General features: G+C 34.6%; 1 long non-coding RNA gene across 1 annotated transcript; it reads right to left on the bottom strand.

Annotated features, from left to right (window-relative positions):
• Positions 1 to 1,220: 1,220 nt before the first annotated feature.
• Positions 1,221 to 6,728, bottom strand: LOC115227000. The gene is made up of 2 exons (XR_003883058.2): positions 6,432 to 6,728; positions 1,221 to 1,529 (listed from the first exon to the last, which is right to left on the bottom strand). It is a non-coding gene; the product is annotated as an uncharacterized LOC115227000 (long non-coding RNA).
• Positions 6,729 to 11,856: the final 5,128 nt, after the last annotated feature.

Below are 11,856 nucleotides of genomic sequence, written 5' to 3'. Positions count from 1 at the left end.
ATATTTTTTGATTATGTAATACAAGAAATGGCTTGTCAGCAAATGACTTTTCTTTTCCTTTTTTTTTACTTGTGTTATGAAGGTTTAAGCCTTTAGCATTCAGATTATTCTGATAAACACAATGCTTATTTATTCACATTGTTTTGAATTAATCAATTAGCCATACATTATCTTGTGGCTTTGAGATTTCAGGGATGCGATTGTTTATTTTTAGAATGACACTGTAGGGTAGGTATAAAAGGCCAGATTTGGCCTGTTTGAACATAAAATGAGTAGAATATTTTGGCTGAATTGAATGTTAAAGGCATTGGAGTGGCCCATAACTGCTAGAGATATCCCTGGCAGCACACACTCCAATGTCTAGCAGAAAACTTCCAATCTAAGAAATGAGAGACAGGGGTATAATTTAGGTAGCAAATTCTCATATCAGATACAGGCAAAGATTAATACTAATCAAGTAGAACACTTTATTTTCCAAAGTTCATAAATAGGAGAGAGACCAGGGGTTAACGACACAGGATGATGCTGATAGATCTAGTTCTACAGGAGCTATAGTGCTGGTCACTGACAAGAGGTCAGAGATAATGCAAGGAAAATGACTGCTGACAACTATTTTCCTCATTTTGGAAGTGAGATCAATATGTTGATAGTCAGCAGTGTATGATGAGCTACTTATTCTTTTGGAAACAGTGTAGTGCATTGCTGAAGAGAGAGTGGGGACAAGAAAGTGTGCTAAGGATAGGAGGTAGCTGTGGTGTGAACTTTTGCGGTTGACAAGGGATGCCAATGAAATCACTTTCTTTGAAGTGGTCACATATGATGACAGGGCATTATTTTTTTTTTAAACTTGGCAGGTCTGAAGGAAAAAATCAGTGCCTACAGCCTTCACAGATTCTTCAAAACCAATGTGGTTGAGCCATTAAACTTCTGCTTAAATTGCTGCAAGTTGATACCAGCAGTATAGATATGAACAGTGAAGGCTGATATTCTGTAGTAAAAACTCACCAGCCAGTTAAACCACCAGCACCTGGTCCTTTGATGCTTTTAGCAGAGTCCATCCTGTTGCAAACATTTGGGTCCGGTCTCTAGTTTGAGTAGAACTTTATTATCCCTTCCTTCTACTTTGAATGAGAGGAGAGGTCATAAGTTGTTCTCCCACCATCTCTGGCTAAAAACCATTAAAAAAAAATTTTTAATTATGAATAAATATAAACACCAAGTCATAATTAACAGGTATTTTTAATGCTTGGAATGACTTCTAATGAATGAAAACTGTAACCCACAACACTGCACCAAACCATCCATTGTTGGAGTACAGAAGCTATGATGATACAACCGTATTCCAGAAAACTGCACACCTTTCCATACTTTGGATTGGTGCTGAACACATGAAGACATAACTGTGGTCTGCACCAAACAGCAGGTCTAGTTCATTTTGTTCTAAGGTCTTCGAACTGTCTCTTCTAGAAATGTTTCTTTAGTCTTCTTATTCAACCAGACTTAATTGAACCGCTCCATCATGATGGGAACTGAAAGGAAAATAAAAAGAAAATTCAGTTTTAAAATACAATGGTTTTCGCTACTGAACTATATGTGCATGAGTTCAAACTACATTACTGTTTACTTAATTGGTCATTGTGCCACAAGAAACACAGTTTACACAGTTTGTCCCCAGTCTGTCTCTGAATACCAGGGAAATAATTATGAAACTGAACTAGAATTTGTTCAGTGATTAATGATGAGAACACTATCCAACCATAAACAGTTATTACAATAAAACCTATATTTAATGAACCTACAAATATGATGGATGTAATGTGCATGCGCACGTGTGTATATGCGTGAGAGAGAGAGAGAGAGAGAGAAGTATGGTTGTATGTTTCATGACAACAGGTTCAATAATCAGGATGGGTACCATCTTGGACAAGAGACTGCTGCTATAGTTGGGTACCATGTGAGTAGAATTTGGCAATCAGAAACTGTTTGAAAATCTTTCTCATACCACATCATTTGTATATATATATGTGTGTGTGTGTGTGTGTGTGTAAATATATATATATATATATATATATATAATTATCATTTTAACAGGCCAGACAAAATTTGTTGAAGCAGATTTTCCATAGCCAGAACCCTTACCTGTATCCAAGAAATGTAATATCTCCCCATGGTCAGACATGTTCTCACAGAATATTGGAGATGAATAACACTGCATTATGGTGACACATGTTTATATGGAGATAGTAACACACACACATGATATAATTTCTGTCAACTAAACCCACTCATAATATGGCTTTGATTGATCTGAGGCTATAAAAGACGTTTATCTATAGTGCCACATAGAGGGATTGAACCTGGAAAGAAAACTACTTACAGCACATCACCTACCATGTGTGTGTGTGTGTGTATACATACACATGAGTATGTATCCATGATTTATATTTACTAATGTATGCAAGTGATTGGAATTATGTCCCTTCACATCAAAAACACACAAAAAAGGTTAACTTAGCTGGTAAATAGATATAGAACTGGAGTCAATATGACTAATTGTCTGAAACCAGGTGCCATACCAATTTCAGAGAGAGAGAGAGTGAAAACAGAGAAATTGGGGATCATATAGAAACAGCTGCTCTACATATCACACTACCCAGCAGGAACTGTTTTTAATATGATGTCCTGTGATAAGACAGCAAGCTGGGCAAAATGCTTAGTTGTATCTTGCTCATCTTTAAATTCTCAGTTCAAAATTCTGCTGAGATTGACTTTGCTTTTCATCCTTTTGGATCAATAAAATAAGCACCAGTTGAATACCGGGGTTGATGCAATTGACTAACCCCTCACCCGAAATTGCTGGCCTTATGTCAAAATTTAGAAATCAATATTATGATCTGTGACACTAAATATCCCTTGAAATCCCAGTGGCTAATGTACAGGGGACTCACTGGATAATGTAGTCCTAGATACCTTCGAAAAAGCCAAAATAGCCATGGCAAGTATGCCTTTTATTGTAAGGTCTACTCAATCATGATTGATCAAGGGTAAACAACAAGACAGGATTGTGTGGTTAAGAAATTCACTTCAGAATGATGCTTTTTCAGATTCAGTTTCATTGCATGACACCTTGGGCAAGTATCTTCTATAGCTCCAGACCAGTCAGTGTCATTTGAGTGGAGGAAACTGTACAGAAACCTCTTATACATGTACATTATGTGTGTGCACATGCATTTGTTGCTGTTTGATACCCATTGTTGATTCAGTTGTGTCTTGTAATTTAGCAGTCAGGCAAAGAAACTGAAAGAATAAGTACTAGACTTATAATTAGTCTATAATTCAGATTTCAATAACAAGCAAAATGAACTGAGGGAACCTTAATGTAGTCACTTGAATTTTTGAGTAGTAGCAGCTAAAATCTCATTTAATTCATTTCCTTACTGACTTAGAACAGCCTAATAAAAATACACATTAGTTTCAAATACATACCATTTGCATTATAGATTAAACTGGAACTAACACAGTAACCTTACCACTCCTTCCCCTTAGAGTTGACACACTCAACATGGGTACATTGAAAGGTAAGTTTGGAGAGTGCATAGGTTAGTTGTTAGTTAGACTTTGGTCTAGAAGGATACCAAGAAAAAGTTTTCCCCTCTCCTTTCATAAAATTTTTTCTCTCTCTATTATTAATACTTCTAGGCTATTAACAACAAACTATCTATTATATTATACACAATCTTCATTTCCACTGCTACCACTCACTGTTTCCTTTTTAATATCTTACTAAATCTCCTTTCTTTTTCTATAGAAAACTTTTTTTTTTATTAATTATTGTCTTCCATACATTAATTATTGAAGATGACTTTTTGTATGTATATATTGGAGATGACGAATAGAAGTAACCATAATATTCTATGGATCTGAAGAGCCAACCTTCTATACCTGTATTAGCTTGCAAAATGTACAATAGTACTATGTAATTTATAACATATACACTAATGCAGACATGAAACTAATTTATTATACACTAAAATAAATTATTTTTCCATGATGCAAAACAATCAAAATTCTTATGGATGTCAACTGTTGAAATATATTCATCTCGTACCTTCTGACTTTCTTTACGTATACATACATACATACGTATGTATGTCTATATATATATATATATATATATATATATATATATATGAATGTTCTCGATTCAGTCCCATTGGGTGGTAGCTTCGTCAAGTGCCTCTACTATAGCATTGAGCCAACGAAAGCCTTATGAGTGGATTTAGTAGACAGAAACTGAAAGAAGTCCATCGTATATATATATATATATATATATATTTGTGTGTTTGTGTCTGTACCCTTCCCACCGTAACTAAGTGGTTCAGCAAAACAGCTTGATAAAATAAGTACTAGACTTAGAAAGAATAAGTCCTGGTCAATTTGTTCAGTCAAATGACAGAAACAAGGAAAAGAATAAAAGAATATATATATATATATCTTTTACTTGTCCCAGTCATTTGACTGCAGCCATGCTAGGGAACCGTCTTGTGGAATTCTTAGTTGAATGAATGAATCTCAAACCTCTTACCACACAGCCACGCCTTTATATATATATATATATATATGATCTCTTGAGCACCACCAGCTCAAATATTTTCTCCTCTGTCTTCCCTCCTTGGGATCTTTCCTTCTCCTTGTTTCCGACGAAGAGCTCCGCTCGAAACGTTAAACCCTCCTTCCCTTCTTTCCTGAGCGTCAATAATACTTTAATTGTTCCACGTCCTGCGTTGCTGTGTTTTTTTCTCTTTTTTTCTGTGTTTTCTTGTTTGGATTAACTTTATATATATATGCATACATACATACACACACAGAGCAGGATTACATAAGGCTGTTACCTAACATTCCATTGAATCTTTAGTGCGAAACCGATCGGTAAGATAGGCCGTAATAGTTATATAATACTGTATGTATATGCGTGTGTGTATATATATATATATATTAATAAATTAATTTGTATCCATTAGATCTGTTTTCTAACTCGAATTTATGCTTGATATTTTACGATATTTTATATATATATTCATTGAAGTAATATCTCTTCAAAATATAATATATTAAATCAGCGTATCTTTGATAAAATATCCTATAAGAGGTTTAAATATCCTCATTTTGATTTTAACACATACAATTTACCTTCACTTTCATTTTTATCACACACACACACACATATAAATACAATATAATGTGTTATATATATATATATATATATACACACTCACACACATATATATATAGAGAGAGAGAGAGTGACACACGCATACAAAATCTGTTGGGTTTTTTTTTGGATTCATGGAATGACCTTGAAAGACTAGACTGTTTTCATGGGTTCCAGTTAAAAGCACGATCTTTCATGCATATCTTTCAATTTAAAAGACTTTATGTTATACATTTCAAACTATAAATATCTGTACAGATTTCTATCTATAAATGTAATTTTAAAAAGAGAAATATTAAAATGAGAAGTGCAAGTGTCCCCCACCAAAGAAAAAAAAAAAACAAAGACACGTGGTGTTAAATTATAAGCGAGGACGAAAGGGCAATAAATTGTCATGATAACTGCTGTGAAGTTAGAGTTTATATAATATGTATATACATATGTGTGGCATTCGATCATTGAACCATGGAGATTCTAGGTCTTTAATAATTTGGCTCCAGAACTTATTTTAGGCTAAATAAAAGATGAAGGACATAGCATGTTAACTTACAAACATTTAAAATTGAATTGGTTTAAACATCTACAGTTAATTGTTACAAAATTTTGATTAGTTTTACATTTTTCCCGCTCCAGCAAAGCTTCTAATTACAAAAATTTTAAACATAAAAAGAAATAAAGATTTGTTTTTTTAAAAGGTCCTACTAAGACAGTAAACAGATCGAACTGTAGTATTAAATATTTGCTTCGTTTTATAGCTATTGTCACCTAATTAGTAACTGAAAATGTGGACTAGACTGTTTATCAGAAAGCGTTTCGCAAACCATTGGCGATGTATGATCAATGCCGACAGTTCAAATACAAGAGAATCATATATTTGTTTACTATTTTTATATATACTTTTAAATTTTGTAAAGTAGAAATGTTATAACCTGCGGCAACGCTGCAAGGATGCTGGCGTGTCTCAATAGTGGTGAATTCTTTTTGTTTTTTCTTCGCACTCTTATGTAAGTATATCATACATTTAAGTCTTAATTAAATTGCAAAATTTCTGCTTTACATTTGTCAAACTAATGAAATAAAAGCAGTGGCAGGTTCAAACAAACACCTGATTTTCAAACAAGAACACTGACACGATGTTATAACCTTATTATTGTATTCACATGTGAACAATGTTTGTTATTTAAAGTGAAGGTGAAAGTGTTAATTTAAGGTCACTCACTTGCACGTATAAAGCCACACACCATCACGAAGAAAGCTACTGTCTGCATTGTTTGTTGTCTGGCCTTCTTCTTCTCTTCTTCGGGGTCGACACGGTCCTTCTGCATTCGCATCATCTTGAAGATTTATCTTTTTGATACGACAGTAGATATCAACGAAAATGAAAGAGACTGAAAGATGTTACGAAGAGACCTTCGCGAACGTTACAGACCGTATAAACAGAGGCTGCGTGAAACAGGAAGAGATGACTATTTCGGCTGACACCGTTTGACCCAGTTTTCAACCAGCCGGGCAACACGGTCGAACACGCCCACTCAATTTACAATCAAGGAAGGTAGAACTTCGATGAGTTTCGAGCAACTGGTGTTAAAATCAACATCATTAAACTAGATTATGCACCCGAAGACAGCAGTGACCATTTTATCAGTTTTTGGCTGAAACAAATACAGATCGTACGCTCGCGCGCACAATGTGTTTGTGTAGTCGTGTGTATATTGGTGTATATGTAGTTATGCGTAGTATTTGTAATTTTGTGTGTAGCAATGCACGTGTAATTGTGTATGCATGCGTTGTGTTTGTAGTGGTGTTTGTGCAGTTTTGTTTATCGCGGTGAGTGTATTTATGTGTAGTGGAAATGTATATAATGACCTGTAGGTAGCGTATGTATGTAGTATGTTGTGTGGTAGTGTGTGTATTGGTATATGTGTAACAGTGTTAGCAATGTATTGTAGTGGTGCATGTGACACCATTATGTATAACTCTTCACCTAGTTTGCTAAGATGGCCACCAAGGGCATTGTTTTGCCCTAGCAACCTATCCTTATGACCACTTACCGTGTGGTTATATTTATTATCGGATATATCATCATCATCATCATATATATATCTTTTAGCTATATGTATATATATATATATATATCCTTTAGCTATATGTATGTATATATATATATATCTTTTAGCTATAGTATGTTATAATATATATATATATTATATATATATATATATATATATATATATATATATATATATATATATATTGGTAAAACGGTAAGATAACTAAAGAAGAAAGAGACCTCAATATTATGTAATAGAGGAAATTTATCTATACAATAATATGTTACATTACTCAATAGTCAAGATAAAACTATTTCAGATACCGAAGTGGGATTCCCACTTCGGCATCTGAAACTCAGGTTTTATCTTGACTATTGAGTAATGTAACATTATTGTATATATATATATATTATATATATAATATATATAATATATATAATATATATATATATATATATATATATTATATATATATAATATATATATATATGTGTGTGGCCCCTGACCTTACCTGTTTCCTATCAAGCAGTCCAATATGTCAGCATGAAAAAGAGATGTTAAATGGGGCTGCTTTCACATTTTGGTAATATAACCCAATTTCATTGGGTCTACTGGGGCCAAATTTTATAAGATGAGGAATTTTGTCCTAGAGGTCACACCTTTCATTTGAGGAAAAAAATAATTGTCATGCAAACTCGCCAGCACTTTAAACATAGGTGTGCATATTTTCAGTTCAGCTCAACAACCACATAATGCACACATTATATATGAATGTGTTGTGTGTGTGTGCATGCATTATATATACAAATGTATACAAATTATATATATATAATTAAATTAGAGATAAAACCACAATAGGCAAATCAAACAGTGAAAAAAAATAAACCAAAACTAAAATAAAAATATAATATACAAAATATATAAAATATAAATTTTAAAATTTAAATTATTTAATTTAAATTAAAATTATTAATTTATATTAAATTTTTAAAAAATATATATAACTATCAAAAAGTATTAAAAAGTTTAATATACATAAATACATAATATACATTATATATACATATTTATATATAGAACACACCCACATATATAAATATATATGTTAATCCAATAAATATCTGATTCATAATATTTGTTCTCATGATTGTGTGGTGGTGGTGGTGGTGGCGATGATAATTCTCTCTATGAATGCAGACAGACGTAGAGAGAGAGAGAGAGAGTGTGAAAGCGCTGTCGAAGGTGGGGAGGGGGGCAGATATAGGACGCTGTGAAACGACATTATAAAGAGAAAGTGAAGGTAAGGGAGTTAGACGTTGTGAAACGACGTTATATATAGAAAGTGATGGGAAGGGAGGAAAGAGAGTGAGTGATGGAAGAAGACAGATACATAAAAGAATGAGAGTAGACTTGTGAAAGTGCCTTTTTGGCCCTGGCAACGACACCTTTTAAGATGGGGATTTCTAACCTAGCCCACTCTCATCCTCACCTCATTTTACATGTCCCTGTAAATTTTGAAGTCAATCTGATGGGATCTAGTGGCCTTTAACCCGTTCTAATGCCAAAAACCAGACAAACAAACAAACTTTTCGCATTTCAGTTTTATAAATAGAGATGAATGTTCAAATTATAAGGAAACCTCCAGAGGAATAGTTATATATATCTATATATGTATGTACGTATCCATCCATCCATCTATCTATCTATCTATCTATCTATCTATCTATCTATCTATCTATCTATCTATCTATCTATCTATCTATCTATATATATATATATATATACACAACATAGACATAATCTTGCTACCAAATAGGTGGCCAGTCAAAATTTTAAAAAAGAGAAAGGGAAAATACATACATTTATTCATATATAAGTGCATACATATACACATATGAACACTCACTCATACACACTCACGTGCGCACGTGCACACACACACACAACCTGCTATATAAAACCCAAAAAGCAAATTTCCAAAGTTAAAAAATTGCACAACTGGGAATAGTTTGGCATATCATATCTCAACATTGTAGAATGCCATTAGAAATATGTATTTCTATGTTGAAGTTTCTCAAATGTTTTGCACCAGACCTTGGTAAACAAGGAAGAACTACCAAGATACTGTCATACCCCTTCCTCACGCTACAGCATCAGGAACTTATACAACAATAGTTTGGCATTTAAAGGGCTCATAATTAAACAACTCCTTCCTAAAATGTCTATGAAACAATAGTAAAATTTCCTGTGAAACCTTTAAAAGTTTTAAAAGTTATCTAGATGGTTTTTCTGTTCAGCATCCTGGATCATTAATTTACAATAGACAACAACCAACTTTGTGTGTGTGTGTGTGTGTGTGTGTGTGTGTGAGTGCCTGTGGGCAGAAAGCAATAGAAGGAACCTTTAAGTAGAAGAAAATATAAAATAGAAATAAAAGTAAAAGGTAAGAAGAAGCTTTTAAAAAAGAGGTATTAAGTGGTCTCTGCCAACTAGTGTGGACTGTTGCTTCTGGTCATTTGTTTGTGCCTGTGTGATTGCATGTGTGTGTGTGTGTGCATGTGTGTGCAAGTGGGCACATCCACCTGTGTGTGTGCATGACTGTTAGTGTCTGTGTAGTGCAGTAAAACTATTGTCTGAGTGTGTGCCTTTTTGTTGTATGTTTTGTTTGTGCACTCTAGGTTATGAGTACTTTATATTAATGCCTGACTTGTATTTGCATGTCTACATAGGCATAGGAGTGGCTGTGTGGTAAGTAGCTTGCTTACCAGTTCAGTCCCACTGCGTGGCACCTTGGGCAAGTGTCTTCTACTATAGCCTCGGGCCGACCAAAGCCTTGTGATTGGATTTGATAGACAGAAACTGAAAGAAGCCCGTTGTATATATATGTGTGTGTTTATGTGTCTGTATTTGTACCCCTAACATCGCTTGACAACCGATGCTGATGTGTTTACGTCCCCGTAACTTAGCGGTTCAGCAAAAGAGACCGATAGAATAAGTAGTAGGCTTACAAAGAAAAAGTCCTGGGGTCGATTTGCTCAACTAAAGGCAGTGCTCCAGCATGGCCACAGTCAAATGACTGAAACAAGTAGAAGAGTAAAAGTGTATAGTTATATGAGCTTTGTACCAGTGAGTAAATGCAGTAGGGTTTGTGATTAATGTCGGTTTTTGGCAAGTATATATGTGTGTGTACATATGTGCATGTGTGTGTTTAGATCTGAGCTGGTGCATGGTTATTGTGTGGCTCTATAGTAATAGCCCTTGTAATTTTGTTTTTAGTTTGAGCTTATCAGTGTTTGGGTGTGTGAATGTGGATGTGTGTGAAGATATATTGGACATCTGATTGGTACGTGCACATGCATGTGTTTGCATGCTATATGTGTGTAGGCATGTGGACATTATATGCATATATGTGTGTGTATGCATGTTGCTATTTCTCCCCCCCTCGCTATATTTGTATGTATATTTATGTATGTGTATGTATTTGTGTGTGAGTGTATGTGTATTCAAATGTATGTGTTATGTGTAAGTGTGTGTGAGACAATATGATGATGAACTAGAGTTGACAAAATGAAAATGGCTTGAAGTCAGTCCTTAATCATCTATTTTTTGTTACTTTAGAAAGAAGACCCAAATGCAATGGTCTGGTACACCAAAAACAGAAAATAATAGGGAAACAGTTCATTTCACAACATTATGTAGCGATATTTCTGTGATGACTGTTTGTTGTAGCATTCATATTTTGTTGGCAGTAAGGTTGTCAAAACACAACTCACTTAACAGATGTTCTGTCAGTGTTTTGATGGTTGTGTCATTTCTAGAAAAAATTTCATTTGCAGTGATGATCTGTCTCTCATGAATCTATGAGCTTCTAATGTCAGTACTGGTCAACAGCATCTTCCTTCCTGACTGCTGACCTAATCAAGACTGTTTATGAATGTGTTCCTCTGACTCTGTTCCACTGCCTGTTGCTTGATATTCTTTTTATGAGATGTGACTAATTTTCAATCAACTATTGATTGGCTTCTTGTGGTAAGTAGCTTGCTTACCAACCACATGATTCCTGGTTCAGTCCCACTGCATGGCACCTTGGGTAAGTGTCTTCTATAGCCTCCAGGCCGACCAAAGCCTTGTGAGTGGATTTGGTAGACGGAAACCGAAAGAAGCCTGTCCTATGTGTGTGTGTGTGTGTGTTTGTCCCCCACCAACATTGCTTGACAACCGATGCTGATGTGTTTGCGTCCCCGTGACTTAGCAGTTCGGCAAAAGACACTGATAGAATAAGTACTAGGCTTACAAAGAATAAGTCCTGGGGGTGATTTGCTCGACTAAAGGCGGTGCTCCAGCATGGCCGAAGTCAAATGACTGAAACAAGTAAAAGAGTAAAAGAGTATCAGTCAAAGAATATGACGTATATTTGTTGACTATCGTTGGTTAGATTTTGGCTGATGTGACAAAATACTGGTTACAATGTGGTTGCAAAATCACATGGTTGTAAAACAAGCTCAGTAACCATCTCACAGCCATGCCTGTATTGACTATATTTAAACTTGTAAGACAAATCACGTTGTGATAACTTACCAATTGAATGCAATC

Source organism: Octopus sinensis, unplaced genomic scaffold (assembly GCF_006345805.1).
Source record: "Octopus sinensis unplaced genomic scaffold, ASM634580v1 Contig01161, whole genome shotgun sequence".
Taxonomy (NCBI): domain Eukaryota; kingdom Metazoa; phylum Mollusca; class Cephalopoda; order Octopoda; family Octopodidae; genus Octopus; species Octopus sinensis.
Note: the sequence above shows the minus strand (reverse complement) of the source record. Positions and strands in the feature narration are given on the sequence as shown.